We start from the raw sequence: 21,086 nt of genomic DNA on the forward strand, positions 1-21,086 counted from the left end.
TCGCTGTAAATGAGTCACTTTTTCAGTTTTTTTTCTCAAGATAATGACGCTGTTACGCAGCCATTAGAATAGTAAATTGAAAGTTTAAACATATGAAAAGTTTTTTTTATTTCAGTTACAATAGAATCTGTATTAAACACGATATGTTGAAGATTAGAAGTTTGGTCTTTAAATATGGGGAAATGAAAAATGAGAGGAAAATGCATAAAAGCCATACAACCCTAAACACTGACATCCTGACCAATAATTAATATTTCTTAAAAGATGTTAGAGTTAGAGTTCGAGAGTAAGTACAGCTCAAAAGTTGCTAAAATACACTCCATCTAGTGCGACACGACTTCCATCTGATTCCAACCGAGCCCAGCGCTACTTAACTTTGGGGATCGAAAGAGAAACAATTTCATGTGTCCACTTGGACAACATGAAAAACTTATAAGGAAAATTAACGCTTCATCTTGAAGTGTTCTGTTTTACAAATTATTCTTCTTCCTCTTCGACGATTTTTCGAAACAAATTTCGTCAGATTCGACTTCTCCGCACTTCCGGTATTTATCATAACAAGATCCACGTAGTGAATGCCAATATACGCGCACCCCTCATTGGAATTCACGCTTGAAACACGGTTCAAGCTCATTCATTGGAGACGCGCGCATTTCCTTTAGGTAAATAAATAAGTTCTTTGACAGATGAATGTACTTTGGGAGGGAATGTGTCTACGTTCGCAGAATTGCAACGTATCTAGAGCACACTCGCAAGACAGCGCGTCAGACACTTGCTACAACTACAAATTATATTCTCTGTTCACTATGAGCTAACAAAAATATATATTTTTTCGTAACCTTACTTTACAGAGAACCTTCTATGGAAAATAGGATTAATTAAAAATGTATTGCTCTTTTTACAATTTTGAGTATTATATCCATTATTTATTGATTTAAATTATCATATTTTACTGTTCTTTTTTAAATCATTAAATAAATTAGAATTAATCATGTAAGCTTGTAAATTAAATACAATAAGAATTATTCGATTAAAGTTGTATCTTTGATCGATATAAAATATCGTATAGTCGATTTTTATTTAAGAGTCCATTTGAGTGCAGTACAATAAAGAGAGGTACTTCCGTATCCGTCAATCAAACTGACGCATATAGCATCTATAATTCTACTACCATCAGTTTACGTCAGCGGACGCAGTAGCGGTTGTTTATGACAATAGAGGAATAATAAGTCGATCCTGCGAAATTTTTAAAGGAAGAGGAATATCTATTAGGTATGGCTATAAAGAAATAATGGATTACTATACATATCTTTAAGAATGTATTTAATTAACTGCAAATTGCAATGTACGATTTAGGTATTCAATTTTAATTGGAAAATGTATATATCAGTTTAAATTGCAATATTAATTTTTACATGTTAATTAACTTTTTTTCATTAGAAGACAAAAACGCTTTGATAGAACCTTTTTAATTTGCAAATTTAATAATTCAACGTATTTACATTAAAGTTTTGGAAAAAAAAGTATGAAAAGGGCCTTTGTGGCCGGTTGCAGTTTAGGAGATATTCGCGCTTTTCTCAGTTGAGGTCAAAATTATTATTTTTGGGTTTGAATTGGGGTTAATCCTGAGACCTATAGTGAATTAATTGGGACTATACTCACGTTCAGATAGTAACTAGAAGTAGGTATATTTCATGTACGAAGAAAAAATATAACATACGTGCTTATGGCACTCGCCAAGTTTAAATACATTTTTTCCGAAAAGAGGTTTTTCGAACTTTCAACTTCAAAAATTCCCCGGTGACTTTTTTCAAAATAGAGAGTTTATTTTGGGCCTAAAATGCGGGACACCTACAATTATTTATTAAAGTGATTTAATTTTACTGTAATAAGTGTCCGCTGGGATACATGCAATTGCTTAAGGCTTCTTGTTCGATCACTGTCGTTAAGCAGAACTTGGCTTGGTTTATACTCAGATGAGGGCCGTTTGCACAGTGAGGCAAAAAAAGTATGTCTAAAACAATTTGTACAAAGCTTACAATTTTAATACGATTTAATCATTTTTTGTTCTAAATAAAAGTTAACTTAATTCCACATAGACTTATGAGAGCCAGTATTATAATTTTTTACATTCTCATCAGAGAAGCTATTAGGTTTGTGTAAAATTTGACCCACCCCCAAGCCCCTTTTTGTCAAGTGTTCACGTTTTGAGACTTTCTGAACCCGAAAAACAGGTTTTCGCGAAAGTGTCTATCTGTGTGTTTGACTGCGTCTGTTGTGTGTCTGCATATTTTTAATCTGCTAGCATGATAACTTTCGAAAGAATTGACAGATTGGATTGACCTTTGGTATACTATTTTAGTGTCCTAAACTGAAGGTCAGGTTCATTATCCATTCAAAAGAAAATGAAAATTTTAAGACCAACAACGTACAATATGAAAAAAGAGTAAAGAAACTAAATACCTTGCTTTTTGAACACCCTACAAGATTGTAATAACAACTTTTTGAATTTCGTTGGAAAATCGAAAATTCAAGTTTTGATCGAACAAAAAATAATGAAAAAACAAAAATTCCATTTTGCGGTCTAACTATGCAAGATCACTTTTTGATTAGAGGCGTAGTTTTTGCTTTATTTGCAAAATTAATTTTTTGGACAAACGACACAAGCTTCGAAAAAAAGATCTATCAAATATATGTAATTGTTTATCCAAAAAAGCGACACATTTGTTGCTTACCATTTTTTTATAAGATGCGTACTTTTTGTTTTAATCGTGAAGAATAACATTAAAAATAAAAAATGAATCAATATTTTGCACACAAAAAAAGACGCAAGGTAGGAAAAAATGTATCAACTAAAGTTGTGCGCCCAAAAATGATCTATTTGTTATTAATCATTTCTTTAAAGAACGCGCAGTTCTTGTTTTTCTCGTAGGAAAAAAAAACTTAAAAATTAAAATTAATTTTTTTTATTGAAATCCACACAAATGATGAAAAAAAATTAGTTGAAAAAAGTTATTCATCCAAAAAGGATCTACCAATTTTTTATTAATAAATTTTAGATAGGATAAGCAGATTTTCTTTTAATCGTAAAATATAAGATTAAAATAAAAAAATTATATTTTTGGAAAAAGGACAAGAGACGAAAAAAAATGAAGACAAGAATTGTTTAACCAAAAAAGATCTACAAATTTGTAATAAACTTTTTTTATAGGAATGCTCAATTCAATAGTTGTCCTGAAAATTCGGGATGACTATAGCCAAGCTTGTTATGAAATTTTGGACTAGCCATCCCGAATATCGGGACGAGACACTTAGTTTTTTTAAAATAAATACAGACTTTACTTTTTAAACGGAATCAATTTTAAATTACTTGGAAATATTCTTGGCTTCTGATACTTTATCAATCAATGACTCAGAAAGGACATTATTTATTAGGAGACTTTGTTAGGTGAAAATATTTCATCAACTCATTAATGAGCAATAATCGATTATTTTATAACAAATTCAGAACTTGACTTCTTTTCAACAAATGGATGCTATTTTTTTTAACGAAATCGATTTCCAATGACTGAGAAAGGATTTATTTATTAGGAGACTTTGTGAGGCAACAACATTTGCAATATATGTATTTAAATCAGTTTAAAAAATATAGAAATGCAGAGGAAAGATTTGATGACCACTGCATTTAGAATCGAAAGTACTGCAGATAACGTTTGAAAATTGATGAAAATCTATATTTGTTTACAACATTTATTTAATAAAATAACAAACGATGTCATCTGACAAAGTCTTCTTATTAATAGGGTCCTTCCTGAGTCATTGTAAGTCGATTTCGTAAAAAAATTTCATTAATTTCGTTGAAACCACGAAATATGCTGGTTGAAAATTGACGAAAATATGTATTTTTTTATCAATTATATTTGAATAAATAACAAATTTTGTCGCCTGGTAAAATCTCTTACTAAATAAGGTTCTTTCTGAGTCACTGACAGTCGATTTCGTAACGAAAAACAGCATCCATTTGTTGGCAAGTAGTTAAGTTATGAATTTGTGTTTAAAATTATTTATAAAATAAAATAAATATGTAACGCGTCGGTCATGCCTTATATCTTTGCTGACTGAATCTGACTGAATCTACGAAAATTAAATCACTGAATTATCGAGTTTTCCTAAAAAGTTCCCATCGTCAAATTACCCTACCCTGTTACTAATGCCGCGCGCTCTTTATTAAACTTATTATTGAAAATTGAAAATGATTTTCAGAAGATCGAAGGCATAATTTCAGTAAAAAAGGTATCTATATTTATTTCCAGCTATTTTTCAACTAGATGTTATGTTTCGCTTCTAATTAGGAACCAAAGTTATGAAAAAACAATTTTCAGTATTTTCGGCATTTCAATTTATAAATTATCTGTCTGCACCGCCTTACATGCTTCTGTTTATGATAGAAGTAAAGACCTCTTTATATAGATCCTAACTACCTTCACCTGTTTGTGACACATGTGCATCCTTCGGGCATCAATTTTACGATAGTTTTATTACATTTGGAGCAAAATACTATAAATTTCACTGATTTTGTCCCAGCTATGATGATAGAAGAGAAACAACCGAAATAATCTTTTCCTCATCAAAATTAAACACTTGCCTTTTAAAACCCATTGTTTGTACCATTAGACACTGCAATCATCAATGAACATGTTGAACCTAATCTCACATTATTTTCAAAGTGCGCAAATTTTAGTACAAGCTACTGCGTACCATAACTTGCTTCGCCGCATTCGCCGCTACTCCCCTACTCTAAACATTGATAAAAAATATATATCGTCCGCAACAGATGCAGAAAGAAGGCACTAGTATCTTCGTTCATCTTCACACTCTTGTAGAACTGCCTGTACGGAGAAAAATGCATGTTCAAACGTAGATGTTTAAAATATCAGATATTACCCCAAAACATAAAGATATTAACGCCAACATCTGCTCTTTTTTTTAATGTCAGGTGTAAGAACATTTGTATGTTAAACTTAAACTGCCGGGAGGATAGACTGAAACACCCAAGATGTTAAAGTCGTTGTCCGAGTGCAGAAAAACGGCATACGTCTTTCGGTCACTTGAGGAAGGTTATAGTCAAAGTTTCGTGACGTAAACTATTGAAAAAATGATGATTATTAATATTTTGGTGATAGTAATAATAATAATGTAAATTGTTTGTCTAGGGTAAAATAATTGATAAAAGTGCTGTTTCTATTAAAAAAAAACATTCAAGATAAAAAAGCCAGAAGTGTTTCACTGAAAATCAGTAAGATTTCACTAATTCAGTCAGTGGAATTCCATCACTATAGTTTAATAAAAGAGCTTTACTGGTTACTCAGTACTAGTAGTCATCTGGTCGTATGCGTTGTCATCCGTTAGTTGGTTAGGTACTCTGTAAATATGAATCAGTGAAAAATTCACTTCTTGAAATAGTAGTTAGACATTTCACTGATTAATCAGTGATTTCGGACTTATTCACTAATCAGTTCAGTAGAGTAAATCATGTGAAGCATAACCTCTAAATTTTTAAGTTAAGCTTTGTTGTTAATCTTTTACTTCAGTAGCAAGAAGAATTCCTCAATGAAATTTTTTTTTAATTTTCGGGCTGTAAGTCTGCTGAATTAACCTTCGGGAAAATATACTCTAACTCGTATAGGAAGTACTTACTTAACTGGTTTGTACATGACAGTCCAATCTTGAAATTAAAGTAATATGTGAGATTGTTTGTCATCTAAAAGCATCGGAACTTTTCACCTTTTTTAATATTTGATCATACTTATGGGTTTTAAACTTTTTACTACAAAAGTGGTTATTTCACTGAATCAATAAATAACCTTTCACTGATTATTAGTGACCAATTTCTAGCTATTTGAATCAGTGAAATTTCACTGATTCGGATTTAGAGAGTAAAATACGTGCTGTCATATTACTTCCATTAAAAAAAAACATTTAATAGGCGAATTATTCTGTGAATAGAAATTGGAGCGACTGCCTGATTTGAAATGGATTCGGTCTGTATAAATTTTGGCCATCTTTCTACGGAATTAAGTAAGAATCCAAAAAATTCCTCACGCACGCTAATTTGAAATTAACATACCTATGTCGTAAATTGCACATTTATTTTTGCACATTTCCCAACTTATAAGCTGAGCACGATATTTTTCGTGATCGAAAGATGAAAGAAGCATGAGACTTTGTAGAAAAGTAATCGGTAGTAAATGGTGTAATCTGTGATTGGGTAGCTTCTTCATTCCTGAAGCTCTTTTCTGTATTGCGGCGGTAATAGACTTATCCAGATTATACATATACCTCAAATTAAAAAATCCGATTTGCTTGTCATTTACGAGCGTATTCGCTGAAAATATTGCAGGTTTATACGAGGGGTTTTGCTCGTTACCTAATTTATTTCTGATTTCTGCTCGTTTTCTTTTATTTTATTTTATTTTAGACTCGTCGTCACGAAAGCCTGCTCGAACATTGCGACAGCGTCGAGACGATAAAGACGCACGTTGCATTCCATTCTGGCAAAGTTATTTGTTTGAAAGGTAAACTCTCGTTGCGAATTACCGATAAATAAGTAATTCCCTAGAGTTACACAAGAGTATTGTCGAAAAGAGCCTTTTCAAACTGCAAACTACTTGGATATGCAAAACTAAATCAATTCAATCTCAAATTGCTTTTTTCATATCAATAATTGGGTATTTTTGCTATTTTTCGTAGTCATGGGTTTTTCTGAGGGAATATACGTACTATTATTTTCAATTAGGGCAATTTATTCAGTAGCATATTGAAGTAAGTACAAAAAAGTGGCATTAATGAAACTATATTTGTATATGTCGCAGTAAAATAGAAACTTTACGTTCCAGAAGAGAGAATAAATTAGTTAAGTCACTGTCGCTCTATGGTGGAAACAACTATTCATTTCTCGTTGAAATATTTGACTGGTATTAGTATTCATACTCTTAGCTTTTATAAATTTCAAATATTTACCGTCCACGCCGGCGCCTCGTACTGCAACATTCTAGCTCGCAGATTCGCGTCAATTGCTTTTAATTGTCGGAAACAGTCGCAATTGCGACACTAGTTCATCGAAACGAGACCCAATTCTGCAGCGAGAGCCACACACAGATTGTTCAAAATATAGACTGTTAACATGCAAGATTCTTACTCTGAATATTGAAAAATCGGCAAATTTTGTGGATGATATTATGTACATTTAATTAAAGACAAATAGGAAGTAATACAAACCCGAGTAAAATTTTTTAATGGTATCACGCATAAAGTCTCGCATAAGTACTAGTCATCAGAAAAATCAGTACTCAAATACCAGCTTTTCTTAAAAATGTTCAAATTTCCAATTAGGACAAAATGTATTAGAAAAGTTCCATTTTATTTTTTTAATATTTTTACAAGTGCTAATGGGGCTTTTGTAGGAAAAAAGTATCGAAACCGTCCAGACATATATTTTTTAGCAGACATTTTTTAGGACGAAAGTATCAAAAAAATACCCAAAAAAGTACTGCTGTCTCGTTTCAACAATAACTTTTTTTAGGACAAAAATGAAAAATTTCGAAAAAAATAAATTATAACTTTTGCAGAACAAATTTATTTTAAAGGACTCACTTATAATTGTTTTGTTATATTTTCAGCAGGATTTTTTTAGACAGAGGTACCAGAAAAATCCTACTTATTTTTTTCCACTTATTTTTTTTTATTTTAATGCCCAAACTTTTGGGGACAAGACCACTAGAAAAATTCCATTTTATTTTTTCGAAATTTTCACAAATGCTGATGGGGCTTATTTCTCAAGAAAGTAATGCGAAAAATACTGCCATTAATGATAAAAGCATGTCCCATTTTAAGAGACATTTTTAAGACATCTAACGGAAAAGTCTCACTTTATTTTTTTTTTATTTTACTATTTCTAAATAAATTCTGGGATTAAATAGCTAGGAAAGTTCCATTCTATGTTTTTCAGAATTTTTATGAGTGCTGATGGGATTTATGTACAAAAAAAACTGCTTAGAAAAAATACCAAAAAAATTCAATATGTGTCCCGTTTCACCAGTACTTTTACAGAACGAAAGTATTAAAAAAGTTCCAGTTCAATTTTTTAAAATTTCAGCAGGAATTTTTCGGGCAAAGGTATCCGGAAAAACTGCTTAAATAGGGCTAAAGTGCCAGAAAAGTTTAAAATATGTCTCGGTTCAACGCAGATGCTTTCAAATTTTCCAAATAAAATTAAGTCTAGATTCTCCGGTACTTTTGTCCCAAAAAATTGCTCTTAATTCTGGCAATTCTGTACAAATTTTGCAAAAAATAAAAATTGTCTAGTAATTTTGTCACTATTTGGATTTTCTACCACTTTTTAGAAAAGGTACTGCTTAATAATTTTTTGTCTCGTATCTAAGTACTTTAGCGGGACCTTGTCCGGAATCCCAATGGGATCTCAATGAGACTTGTTTTGCGTGGGATTCACTAGATAGTCATTTACCGCGTCAAAATCCATTTCGATCTGTCACCCCGTCTTTTTTTCAAGAGTCATCTTGTTATTTTTGAACCCCATTCGTCAGAAACGAGAACTTTGAACGTATATAAATGTTGCAAATATTTATGCCACCTCATTTGGTTTCAATGATAGGCAGATTAAAATAAATGTAAAATAAAGGGAGCTTTTGACAGCTGGTTTAAACCAAAATTCCGCGAAGTATGAACGCTTATAATAGAAACGGATGTACCCATTTCCACTGTGTGTCATCGAGCGAGCATATATTCTTTAGCCGTGAATATAGTAAAGCTGTGTCTTCTCTAAAGTCCAAGATTTCTCCAATAACTGAAAGTTTATTTTCGGCTGTTTCTTCTTACACTTGCACAGACCGATCGCCGTTCAATGCCATCGCTGTTTCAAAATACCATGCAGACCCAATGCTTAACACTTTTGCTAATATTTCTTTTATGCACATTCATCCCAACGAGAATTTTACGACAAATTATTTTGTAATAAATTCTTTCCTTTTGATGTGTGGGGACTAGGGTGCCGAACAAAAATTTGAATTTTTTACTTTTGCAAACGCTTCTTCCTTTTCGTACCAAATTACTGTAATAGATTTTTTTTATTTCTTTAAGGGTTCTTTAGGCTGTCTTAGGTGTGAAGATAAGTTTTCTCAGTTTTCGATTCTAAAAACATTCAAGTTCAAGACTAAAAATATCTTTCACCCCTAAAAAGTATTTGTTATTTATTGAAAAATAGGTCTTAAATTTTATTAAACAAACAAGTATTTTTTGAAGGTATTAACAGGCTTAGAATACGAAAATTTGTAATTACATTACAAAATTAATCATCTGTAATGGCCCCTGAGCCTTTTTTCCTGCTGTGATATGAATATATATAATGAAAACCAGGGCAGAAACTCTCATAGTTTCGGTCGGGTATGCGTCCATCCGTCGTACTTTTCTCAAAGGAGGGGAAGTAAGGGGAAATTATGGGAGAAAAACGAGGAAAAGTCAAGAGAAATGATGACATAGAGGAAATGGTATGAAGGAGAATTATATAAAGTAGGAGAAATGGGGGAAAATGAGAAGAGGGTTAGTAGGGAAAATGCGGTGGGAAATGAATGGCTGGGAAGTAAGAGAAGTGATGGAAAACGATGGGAAAATTACAAGGAGTGAGAGGAAGTAGGGGGAGTATTTTATATGAAGGTGAGTAGGAGAGGGCAAGTGGTGGTTGGGGAAGGTAAGTGTCAGCTTGATAAGCGTCGGGAGGGTAAAGAGAAGATGAAGAAATTTGTGGGGGGGGGGTAAGTGTGAAGTGAGGAGAGGGAAAACATGAGAGGGGGAGGATTAAACGACTTAATTAACGTCTTAATAGGATACAAACAGTGCATTAACATCGAGTTTAAAATGAAATCCACTCAATTTATTGGATCTTTTTTTGGATATTCAATTTTTTTAATTCACCCTGAAGCTTTTTAAGTTCACCTTGATTTCTTGTAAATTTTATCAGATTTCTGTTCACACTTGTTTAACTAAATTCAATTGATTTTTTTTCTTATTAACAACATTTTGTTTCATTCACTTGAATTATTTTTATTTCACCCTGAATTGCTTTAAATTCATATTGGGTTCTTATTAATTTAATTGCATTCAATTGAGTTCCCTTGAATTCTTCTAAATTCACTCCATTTTTGCTGAAGTCAATAATTTTTTTTAGTTTATTTTAATTTACCCCAAAGCTTTTTAAATACTCTCCTTGAATTCTTAGGCATTTCATCAAATACTTTTGAATTCCCTGGAATTTTTCTAATTTCAATCCAAAAGCTTAATGGTTTTAATTAATTTACATTAATTATTGACATTAGTGGATTTTAGCCAATTTTAGTCACAAAATCTATGTTAAAGTACTATAGGAATCTTTAAATTATGTACAAAATGTGTAATTTGGTATATATTTTGAAATTCAACTTTCTTTTCGTGTCACTTGGTATAACTGTTTTAAATCGAGTAATTTTAGAGGTCATTCTTATTTTTATTGCAAAAAAAATCTTATACAATCAGGAAAAACAATTTTTAGGGGCCATTTCAGATAATTAATTTTAATAAAATTGAACTATTTCATATTCTAACAATTGGTATTTTTTAAATAGAAAACGAAGGAAATTCATTTTCAGACCTTTTTTTAAATAAAAAAAATGTTATGGCTGTATTTTGCACCAAAAGAAAGAAATGTAGGGGTAAAGCGTTTGAAAAATTAAAAAATTAAAAATTTATTGGGCACCCTAGTGGAGGCGGTACCCGGGTGGAAAAATGTTCTGGCGCTGGCCTGGCCAAAAGTGTAACGTTTTTTCTGGCTAGCCCCAGGCTAGACCGTCTGGTCAGGGGCTGGGCAGCCGCTAGTTATGAGCTGGTCAATAAAATGAATAAATTAAATTATCTTTTCTAATACTTATTCTTTTATAATAGATAAAAAGTAGGTTTGTACTTACTATTTATTTAATAATTTAATAAAGATTTGGTACATTTTATGCCTCTGCTTTTACAGCTAACTTTTGGCTGGATTAATATATTATTAGGCAAATAATAAGAAATTTTGAGAGTTTGTGACACTCAATCGTCAAAAACAAGCACTGTTTCCGAGAGGTCGAAGCCAGACACTGTCAGAATACTTCAAGTTGTGCCGTCAACTGGAAAGATGTCTGCACGCCGAGGGCCAAGCAATGAATTACAATTACTTGGGAACACTTGATTGTTTTAATGAGTTGGATATAAAAATTTAACTATAAACTTTTTTAGTTTAAAAAATTTAATTATAGACTCTGTAACTTTTTGAAATGTAAGAAAAGATGTACTGTATCGAACTTATATTTTTTTTCTTGGCTAGCTGATCAGTGCCAACCCTGGGGTAGAATAGACCTTCCAGACTAGACAGTCTAGATAAAGTCAAACCTTAGCCAGATCAGTTCTTCCAGACTAGACAGTCTAGAAAAATACAGACCTGACCCAGACCTGTAACCAGACTGCCCGGACATTTTTTCACACGGGTAGAAATTCATTCATTCATCCATTTGAAAATTTAACTATATTATTTATAGTTGGAAATTTATCTTTTTTTTTAGTTAAATGCATGTATTTTGATGGAAACTAGTTTTTCTTGGAAGCAAATTGGTTGAAAATTTAACTTTTTGGTTAAAAATTAAGTTTTTGTTTAAAGATACATTATTTTAGTTAGAAATTTATTTCTTTTGTTGAGAATTTATTATGTTGAAACCCCGTCTTTTTTAGTTGAAAATTCAATTATTTGGTAGAAAACTCATACATCTGGTTAATTTCAACTCTTTTTAATTAAAAATTAAAATATTTTTTGTTGGAAATATCAATTATTACACTTTGGTTTGAGAATTCAATTTTTTATCAAAGATTCATCAGTTTAGCTGAAAATGAAATTATTTTGTTGAAACTCCCTTTCTTTCTTGCTTAAAAATTATTTGTTTAAACTGAAAATGGAACTCTTCGATTTGTGATTTAACAAATTTCTTTTAGTTGAAAACACAACTATTTTGTTGAAAATACATGTTATTTATGTATACATAATAATTTGTGGATGACTTCAATTCAAATTCCTTATTACTGTTGTCACTGCAAGTGTTTCAAATAAATTTAGACACAACTTTTTTTCTATTAACATTAATGATTTTTTACTTTGTAAGTCTTTTTTCACACATAAAAGGAAAATTTAGAGCGGCCAGGGAAAATGAAAAATTGCTCGGGGAAAAGTCAAAAAATTTCAAAATTGGGATTTGATAGAAACCCTTATTAAACTCTGCACCTAAAAACTCTACACGTGCAGACTCTAAACAATGATAATTATCTAAACAATGTAAAATATTAAACTTTTAAAATAAATATCATTTTGTAGAATCCCTGCGTTTACAGTTTTCAGGTGTAGAGTTTAATTTGGTAAAACCGCTACCTGCCCAGACATATGCATGATCATCAATTATATCAATTATCATCAAATATGCATGATCTCAATTGTAAAAATCTAGTAACTTTAAATTCAGAAAGAAGCCTTTCAATAAATAGTGATGCTGCAAATTTTCTCCTCTATAATTCTTATACAGCATTAACAACCTGTTTCCTTTTAATGAAGCCTTTTTAAGTCCACATATTTATAAGCTCAAGGATATGCAAGCCTTAAAACTTTGAAATTATTTATAAGTTTAGAGGAAACGTATCAAATTTAATACTATTAAAAAATGTACTTATTTTTGTATTCGTGTAGAACATTTTCTTTTATTTAAATTAAAAACGACGATAATTCTCAATTAGTGTCTAAGTTGTACACTTTCAAAGTAAAAGCCTTGAAAATTGAATATATTCAAACCCGAAGCCTTACAAAGAGACAATAATTCTCATATGAAAACAATTTAAAATTAACACTTGCAAAGTTAAAGTCATACAAATTTACGATTTTTTATTTTCAAAACTGCAAAATTCAGATTTAAAATTAAAGATCATTATCTCTGTTACGTAAAATATTTACCATATTTAAAAATATATATTGGATTACGTATTTGAAATCATATCATTATAGCTTAAGTATGTTCTGCACGTACAGTCAGGCTCAAAGTTTTATTTTGTATTCTAGAATCAAATAAAATAGACCTTTAGAAAAGTCAAAAGGTAAAGTATTGATGATTGGTTATGCGAAATTATGTGTTTGTTCTTCCGCTTTAGAAAAAATGCCTAATTGTTACTCAGGTGTAATTTTTAATATCCTATTTTATTTCGTAAGGGATTCTTCGCAATTCTGTTTATTGCGTTTTTATAAAAATTAGGTTATTTAGGGATTATAGGTACAGTTATTTATTTTGCGAATTTATCAATTTCATAAATTTCTGAAATGGAAGGGAAAACACAATAATCCAAATAATCAAGTAGAAAGTGAGTATTCATACAAATTGTTTCTCTTCAAAATATATTATATCGCATTATCTCTAAAATATAAATGCAACATAATTAAAATAATTTAAACATAATTAAAGTATAATAAATGCATTGCAGTTTGTGCTTTATATATATTTTTTATTTGCAACGCAAATGAGTCGGTGGTGTTGCCAAAAATATGAAGCAGGATTAAGATTTTTTCCAATTATTTCTATGCAGGTTCTCAACAATAAAAATTTTTATAAAAATTGAACCTCCAGATTGAAAAATCGAGAGATGGTTTGAAATATTCGTCTTTGTTTGGTTCAGTTCGATGCTTGATTCGACTCTTTTTGGGGCTTCCGCATTTTTGAAGTAGCCGAATGTTATATACTGGACACCATCTATTTTCTTTCAAAGTTGAAAAAAATACACTTACCACAAAAATTTTATTTGATTATTATGAGGATCAACATTAAAGATGGAAACTGAAGAATATAGACATTAAGATGGTAATCTTGTCATGAAAACTGTCAGGCAGCACTTACGGGTTTATCTTACAAAATTATTTAGTTTTAATCAGAAACAGGATCATTGGATGTTCGAGCTGCTGACAGGATGATTATTAAGTTGACGGAATCCGGTCTCATTGATCATGAAATTACTACAAGAAAGGAGCAAGGTCTGGCAAAGCTGGTTACTCCAATTTTCTGAGGATTCTAAACACTCGTCTATATAAAAAAAATATGGTAATGCAAATTTCAGGTAATGAAGGATGTAACTGAAGTTTAAATAATATTTCATTTGTTTTGCACCAGAAATTTTATCTAATTGTTGACTTATTTAATTGCGCACAATAAAAATTAAGAACGCATAATGATTTAAATGAAATCAAATTAAAAACAAGTATTTTTTTAGTTTCCAGAAATAATCTTCAGTTTTTGAAGTATTTATTGTAAAAATGGTTAATTGTCATTCCCTTATTAACCATCTCTTATCAACTTTTAAGTAAATTTCTAATTTCAAGAATTAATCGTATAATAATAATAATCGTCACGTGTAAAAAATTTGCAGAGGTTTGCACAAGTGATTTAAGCACTTGTAATTTACCTCTCAAACGGTTGCATGATACGCCGTGCCGCTGCGTTCAGTTCCGGATGTTCCGGTTACTTCCGTTGGTCACGAGTCGACTTAACGATTTTGCGGCACATATCCCACGAAAATCGATCACTATAAGCATAAACAGCACCAGTGAACAAGTTCGTGTGCACCTATTTCAAGGCTGTTTTCACCGCGAGGTAAATGCAAACGGGATGCATCGTGGCATGCGCCAAAATGTGAACTCGAACACTGGCGGTGAATACGAGTGCAGAGATCGAGGAGGATAAGAAGCTGAAGGAAGAGGAGGATGCGGAGGAGACGGAGGAAGAAGAAAAGGAGGAGGAGGAGGTGCGGCCACCTTCTTAAGTGAAAGCCATGCACGAAGAAGCTCCCTTGCCGCGAAGTGCCTCCCGCTAAGCCGAAGATTTTCTAAATAGCGCAGACTCTGGCCATGAGAGTATTGAGAACCTAGTGCTATATTTATATATACATTGTCGATGTTAGAAATCATGTCGAGTTGTAGTAGTCGCTTGTTTCTCAAACTCACGAATTTTGAAGGCTTTATAGAAATTAGCGCTTATCATAACAATTTTGGAGAACTAACAACTTCTGTGAAACAATTGTCTGCAAGAATTTTGTATTGTATTCCAACTCGGAAGAATCTCTGGGTCACACATTTTCCTTTTATTTTTCTTATCATTTTAAATTCAATAAGAGCGAGTTTGCATTTTCAAATTAAAAGTCACTTGTTACCTATGTGACTAATTTGTTACCTTTCAACTCAAAGTTGGTTTCCTATTTAAAAATGAGTAATCTAATTGAAAATTTATGCAAACGTGGTGCACTCTAGAGACAATCAAATGTCCAGTCGGTGGATAATAGAAGTACTATTTTGCATGCGTAATCGAAATATCATTCTTTTTTAAGTGCAGATTTATTTTTTAGTAAAACTGTTTTTATTTTGTGTTGCAATCGAAGAAATATAATTATAATGCGCCTGACGCAAGGCAAACCAAATTGCACGATCAGGGTGGCTTAATGATAGCTTTCTCCGGTGCGGGACCAGTCTCATCGCACGCGGTTCGCTCCGCTCGCAAGTTTGAGCGCGCCTAGGGCGCGCGTCTGTCAGTTTCGCGCTCGATAATGTGTTACTAAGCGCTTTTACCCTCTGAAATTTAATCTTTGCTTTCGGAATGCTTTAATGAAACCTAGAAAAACATATTTTTTACGTAATTAAGTATAAACGGAAAAAAGAGTATTGCCGCTCGAAATATACATAATTTTAGTTAAACGAAATCCGGGTATAAAGTGACTCGACCCATGCGGTATCGGTGAGGCAACTATACTGATTTGTCGTGGGACCAATAATACACGGCTTCGCATACACGTCTGACTCTAACATTAAAATAGATGAGAAGCATCATTTGCTCGAGGGGTTTTTTTTTTTACTAAAAGCTTCTTCGTGTCGTATTTTTTTGTCAAATCTCCACGTTTTGAGACCTTGCGAACAAGAAAAAAGCGTTTCGCGAATGTGTGTGTGTGAACGCGCGTAGATTTTTAGTTTGTAGCATCATAACTTTCGAAAGAATTGTCATATCACGTATTGTCACGTCACGAACTTGTATCCTTCGTGACGCAATATGACGTTTAGGAATACTCTTGTAGCTGCTACGCGTTTACTAGTACAGTTGTGAGAATCATCCGGTAGTGTTGGTGCAAGAACTATACTTTCTAGTTCTTAGGACAAAAATCTTGTTCTCTGAGCTATATCGTTTTTCAGTGTAGTTAAAGGTTAAATTGCTCAAAGCTTTATAGGCTTTAAGGTACACTTTCTCATCGCGGCACTTGCGCTTCGCGCTATGTTTTTGACAAAATTTATTACATTTTTTTATGGATGAAACAAAAATTCAAACAAGTCTTTTTCTAGACTTTTCCCGTATCTCATATCGTTTGATTAAAATTTGAATTTAATCATTTTTTTAATAGTATTTTCTATAAATGAAACCAAAGTTACGAGTACTATTAAAAAATGGATAAAATAAAAATTGTATAATTTTGAAAACCACATATGTTACATTAAAATTGTTTGGCGTAAAATAGGAATATTTGTTTTTTGCATTAAAATTTTCGATGGATGAAGCCAGAACCGTTGGTCAAGAAAGTCTGGTTAAGAAACTCTTTGTTCCTTTTAGGACTTAAGAAGTTTGCCAAAGCTCGATTTGATCTGTTTATTTTTTAGAGAGTTATCGTGTTCACGGACGGGCGCCATCGTCAGAACTTGAATTTCGGTATCAGGGGCTTTCAGAACGTGGAGGTCCGTTGAAAAAATGAGGTGTGGAATTTCGAACTATTCTAATGCTTTCTCAATCGTAAATGATACGAATGTCAAAATAGCTCTGTACCTGGACAGAAAATACTATCTAGATTGGGTGCATGAAATATATATATTTTTAAATATAAAGCCTTTTGGCCGTAAAATAGTATTTAATGTCCAAACTAGAAGGTTTAAAAGGTTCGATGTTTTTGCACCATTATTTAACATTTTTTAGTCACAAAATTTGTATACGTGTTTTATTATTAAGGTAGCAATTATATATAATTCTTGAAATATGAATGCCTTAAAAAAAATATTCATTGTTTCTCGTGGTAATGATTTTTTTCCATTCTTTTAGTTTTCGTTTATTATTATCTTTCATGGTCCTTTTTCTGGTTTTTCTATATCTACAGAAGAAACTATTCAAATCGAATTACAAAAATTAGAATGCAATTACTGATGAGTACATATACTAAAATACTAAAAAAGAAGAATGTTTCCCTTTTTATGGGAAAAATTTTCAAACAAAAATTGCTTGTCTAATAAACATATGTTATTAAAAACCGTCCTCTTGTTTAGTTTCTCTCAAATTAAATTACAAGAATTAAAGAATTTTTATTAAGAAATACTCATTGACATCAAACGGGTAATTATGGACCAAATAGGTTTCAATTTTTTGGCGGCTATAGTGAGCTTTTCGGAACATTCCACTTGGTCAATTTGCAGCTTGAAGTTTGCTAAAAAAATTTAACTTGGATAATTTAGGAGTTAAAATGCCTAATTTCCGCTGAAAATTTATTATGAAGTAAAGTATAAAAATTATGTGTAATAAATATTCGGGACCTGGCGGATTTTTTATATAATTTGTTTATATTTATGCGCCAGAAAATTAAAAAATATAACAACGATATAATATGAATAAAAGTCTTTCAAACAATATGTTTGCAAATAATATTTACCTAATGGAGACATTTAAAAAGTGTTTAATAGACATTTTCAAAAGATTCTTCGTCTTATAAGATAAAAAATCTCAGGATATCTTCAGAAGTCTCTGAAGACCAATTATATATACCAAAAATTTAGTACATTTTCTGAATTTATTTATTACGAAGGTGGAAGTGCAAAAGATCATAAGTATCAGCTGAATTTTTGTGTCACTGTCCGAGATTGACAGTCTCAATAATTAACCGTAAATCATACATTTATTTTTTGCATAACTCGATGGCTGCTTCCAATCAAAGGAAGAAGGGCCAGTAAGTGACGTTTTTGAGACCAGTGCCCAACATCAAAAAAATATTTTTTGTGGAAATAAAAAAATAAAAAGATTTGAACCAGCTTGCTCTGAATTTGTAGGCTTAAATGAAAATTTTTGAAAATACAAAATTATTTAATTTGAATGATATGTCCCAAAAGTCTTTTTTTTGTCTTTAAAATATAATTGAACCCCTTATTTATGATTAAAAACTATCCAATTCGCATTATTGTAAGGTAAATTAAGAAAAAAAGAAAATAGGTTAAAAATCTATTATGATGAAGTCTTGCTTTTTTTAGAAATTCAGTAACTATGCAGAATTTGTTTGTTCTTTTTTAAATCATTTTTCCCTGAGCTGTTTAATAAAAACTGATTATGTATTATGTTCACAAAAAATAGTGTTTCGATGTTATGCCACCATTCTAATCGCAGGTCTTAGACTCACGCCACTAATGATACTATTTTCCTTTTTTTTCAGTGATGCCAATGTTTTTAGAAAAATTCCACTATGTCACAATTTTCTCGAAATCGCCCGCTAAAAGTACTATTTATTTCTATATCTTTTTAAAATATTTAAAAAATTTTTCCCTCATTGGCTAAAGTAACATGCCTACCATCTAAAGCAGCAAAAATTACGAGCTCGAAAATATCCCCAACGAATAACATATATAAAGTTTATCCATAATACAATAAGTTTATCTATTTTTTATTAATATCCTAAGTCGTGGGTTAAACTAAATCTTCGACTTTTTTAACGACAAATATTCCTAAATTGCACTATTCTAATTTGTAATATACTTATTGGTTGAACATTTTAAAGTCCAAAACTTTCGACATAAAATAAATTCAAATTGGATTATTAAAAAATGAATAAATGTATATTTCAATCGTACTGTTTCAAATTTTGTATGATTCGCTAATAAAAACTGAAATGACTCAAAATTGATCAAAATAAAAACTAATTTGTTTTTAAAGAATGAAAAGAATTTTAGGTATGTGGAAATTCCTGGCACTTGAAAATAATTAAAAATTAAATTTTTCGTTGAGCAAATTTTGTAATTTTCTTGGAATTAGTAAGTTAGAAATTAATTTTCAGAGTTTCTGCATTTTGAAATTATGTTCAGTAAAAGACTGAGAATTTGAAAATCAGAATTCTGTAGCAACCTTGGCACAATAAATTGAATTCACAAGTTTTTTACAAAATTCCATAAAATTTTAATACTTCAAAATAGCACTGCTCTAGGTTATGTTTAGAATCTGCTTATCAATATAGGATTTTACGCGAGAAAAAATATAATTCAAGGTATTACATCTATTATTTATTATTTTGTGTATTTTTCTATCGCATTGTCTAAGCTCACCGAATTTCGGTAAACGTTAGAGTAGATCATGAAGAAAAAAAAGGAAATCTAAATCAGCCTAGCATTAAGAAATTTAATTTTGGGTCTCCTATAACCTGTGTTAAATTTTAAATAGATCGATCCATATTCTAAGGTTCTACGGGGAAAAAGATTATGAAAAAAATCTTAATCGTCCGATACACAGGTTTTTTTAATTGAGCGTAAAACCAACTAATTAATCAGTTGATCAGTAAATTAATCAGTTAATCAGTCAACTAATGAATTAGTCAATAAATTAATTTATTAATATACTAACCAATTTTCCACTCAATCAAATACATCAGCGTGAAAAATTGAAAGGGTCGTAAACGACCTACCTGTGTGACAGAAGTTTAATGTTCAAAGTTGTGCAAAAATCGAAATCGCTAATATGAATTTCTTTGTAAACTAAATAAGCGCGAGAAAATTTCTACAGGCTCAACAACATTTTTATACCGTTTTTACGAATTTTTTAAGTTTCTTAAGGATTATAAATATAATATTCTGTTCAATAAAAACAAAACAAAAGTGCAATCTTGCAAGATTTTTCCAATTTGACGTATTATGTACAATCGTACATAAGTTACGACAAAATTTAATATTAGCGGTTTTTCTGAAACTCCGGGAATTAAGATTTTTTTAAACTTATTTTAGCCCTATGGGACCTACGGTTTTTATATCGATCTACCCAGTGGGCACGAATGTCTAAAGACGTTTTTAGAACGTCCTTAGTCAGGCCAAATAACGTTTCAAAACCATACAATGTTCCAAAGACGTTTTTAGGACGTATTTGGAACATTCGACGTTTTTAGACGTTTTTTGGCCAGGCATAGAAGGTTTTTTTTTTGGACGTTCTAAAAAAATCTTTTAAACCTTACGTCCTAAAAACGTCTTCAAATGTCGTGCCCGCTGGGTAATTTTAAATTTCACACACGTTACAAGAAACCCGAAATCAAACTTTTCAGTGCTGTACTGTTTTTAATTTCAAATATTGTTTCTGACACACTCTATACAATATAAATGTTTATTTTTTAAAAAATATCATGTCATACTATTTTTCTACTATTATCCAAAATTATTGCCACTATTGGCAATATTTATGTTAAATTAGATTTGAATTTTGCGTTTAATTTAGCCTAAGTTAGTTTATTGAAGAATTGCATACTCGAAAAATAAATCAAGCATTTTTCGCAAACATTCTGAGGAATGTGTGTGGCATGAATAAAATTGTTTTATATCATTTGTTGTCGATTTTCGAAATAAAAGCATGGACCTGTGCAAACCCGGCAAGACATGCCAATATTAGTCAGCGACCAGGGACTGCCTCTGAAACTGGATGAGTTAATTAACGGTAAAAGAATTGATTACTTTTTATTTCAAAATGTCATTATTCTGAAGAAAAGTCATTAATGAATTTTCTTCCGACGAAAAATACTTTATCCCATTAATTACTATTCAATTATGATTACAAATGATTTAATTAAATTATATTTTTATTAATCCATTCAATCATTTTTCTACTTACTGTGAGCTTACTTAAAAATTATAAACTGTACAATTATATTATAAAAATAAGTTCTGTAAAAAA

General features: G+C 31.1%; 1 protein-coding gene across 6 annotated transcripts in view; it reads right to left on the minus strand.

Annotated features, from left to right (window-relative positions):
• The window catches only part of LOC117170182 (rho guanine nucleotide exchange factor 17), a 106,569-nt gene that overhangs the window by 84,410 nt on the left and 1,073 nt on the right, over positions 1-21,086 (minus strand). The window contains exon 1 of one of the 6 annotated variants that reach the window (XM_033356766.1): positions 14,563-14,756. The exons of the other annotated variants lie outside the window; for them this stretch is intronic. The gene's annotated coding sequence lies outside the window, so the exon portion shown is untranslated. Of the gene's footprint in view, positions 1-14,562; positions 14,757-21,086 lie in introns of those variants that run through there. 6 annotated transcript variants of the gene reach the window in all.

This window comes from Belonocnema kinseyi, chromosome 3 (genome assembly GCF_010883055.1).
Source record: "Belonocnema kinseyi isolate 2016_QV_RU_SX_M_011 chromosome 3, B_treatae_v1, whole genome shotgun sequence".
Lineage (NCBI taxonomy): Eukaryota > Metazoa > Arthropoda > Insecta > Hymenoptera > Cynipidae > Belonocnema > Belonocnema kinseyi.